The sequence below is a fragment of the Puntigrus tetrazona genome, chromosome 8 (genome assembly GCF_018831695.1).
Source record: "Puntigrus tetrazona isolate hp1 chromosome 8, ASM1883169v1, whole genome shotgun sequence".
Classification (NCBI taxonomy): Eukaryota; Metazoa; Chordata; class Actinopteri; order Cypriniformes; family Cyprinidae; genus Puntigrus; species Puntigrus tetrazona.
In genome coordinates this window covers 21245705-21247419 of record NC_056706.1, presented here as the reverse complement: position 1 = coordinate 21247419, position 1715 = coordinate 21245705, and the positions used below count along the sequence as shown (strand labels likewise).

Genomic DNA, 1715 nt, shown 5'->3' with positions numbered 1-1715 from the left:
TTGGTTTCAGCTGTGGCTTCCAGAGGAGCTTCAGAGAGGATTACAACTACCTCTCTGTGGTCATCGGTCCTCGAGGATGCCTCATAGACAGCCTGCAGCAGTACTTCAAAGTCAGTGACATCACATCAACAGGAGGATGTATAAAGGTCAACTAGTGTTTGTAGTTCTGACTGTTGTTTGTTTTCTCCAGAGATCTTCGTTTGACTGCTCATGCAGCGAGTGCGCCCGGCTCTACAGCCTCTGAGGAGCTGGAAGTAATTGTCCTTCCACGGTAAGACATGCTGTTAATCAGTTATTACCTTGAGCTGCAGAATAACTAAACGCTGAAATAACTAACTATAGTCTAGAACTTCTAAACATGTGACTTGCTCTACAGCATCCTGGTGCTTCTGGTCATGCGTTTTGATATCGCATCCTCAATGTCCAAGCTGAAGGATCGACTGAAAGTCCCAAAAGAGTTTTCTCTGTCCTGCAGCACAGGTACGGCCCAAACATCTGCCCTCTGCTGGCATGTTGTGAAACAGTCACTTGAATTACTCTGAAAGACAGCGCCAGGAAGACATTTGTTCTAAAAGAATTGTTGTTGGTTTTCTTGATGTATGATATTCCACAGAGAGCGGAGAGAGGATAGTGATAAACAGCAAGAGACCAAAAGAAAGAAGCCAAGACGGACAGAAGAATAGAACTGAGCCTACAAGACCACTGGAAAGATTTAATAGACAGCAATTCACAGAACGATAGAATGAGAGATAGATAGATAGACAGATAGATAGATAGATAGATAGAATGATAGATGGAACAATGGAGAGGTAAAAGGAGGTAAACAGAGGAGGATGTTGATTTAAATGCAGCAGCATCATGTAATAATCAGTGTTTGTGTTTAACAGGTGGAAGCATCAGACAGCAGCTGCACACAGTACAGACTATCTGCTGCTGTGTCACATCTGGGCAGCAGTTTGTATTGTGGTACGACATGTTTCTTCTACATTTTCAGTCCTCTCATTCACTCTTTACACAGCGCACTAAAGTCTCTCTGTGATTTTAGGGCACTACATCAGTCACATCCCTGACCTCAGTGGATCTGGATGGCTGGAATGCAGCGACTCATCCATCAGAAAATCCAGCTGGTCCAAAGCATCATGTAACATCGAGAGAAACGGATACATGCTCTTCTATGTGAAGAGGTATAGAGTACCACAGTACTAGTGCTGGAATAATGTTCAGTGCTCGGTGTGTTTGTATTAAATCACTGTTGTCTTGTAGCTGAGCAGAAGCTGATTGATGATGCAGTTTTGAAGAGGAAAGGAAACACTGCAGAGATGCATTCTGGAGAGATTTACATCAGTGTTTCACTGCAAGAAAAGCAGACTGCTCCTAATAAAAACATATAAATATACCATTAAATAAGCCTTTGTCTCCTTCTTGAGAGGTTCATGTTTTCTCAGGCTTTGTAAAGTTGGTGAGAACTTCTTTTCTCTGGAAAGCCACGTAGCTCCACAGTAATCAATATTTAAAAAAGCGTTTTCCATGGTTTGTCTTTTAAATGTACTAAATGTACTTCTGCTCTTTTTAATAAGTGGACATCTTCCAGCACTGTGAAGCTGGTAAAAAGCTGAAGGTCATATGGGATGGTCTCTGAAGGGTCTTGCAAAATATTTTGGGTATATGTCGTCACAGTTTGCTTTATTTTTCTATCCCTGCTTACATATATGAAC

General features: G+C 41.8%; 1 long non-coding RNA gene across 1 annotated transcript; it reads left to right on the top strand.

The window, feature by feature from the left end:
- The first annotated feature begins 232 nt into the window (after positions 1–232).
- On the top strand, positions 233–1335 carry LOC122350047. Its single transcript, XR_006251554.1, has 5 exons — positions 233–271; positions 377–480; positions 888–966; positions 1046–1184; positions 1264–1335. It is a non-coding gene; the product is annotated as an uncharacterized LOC122350047 (long non-coding RNA).
- The last annotated feature ends 380 nt before the right edge of the window (positions 1336–1715 follow it).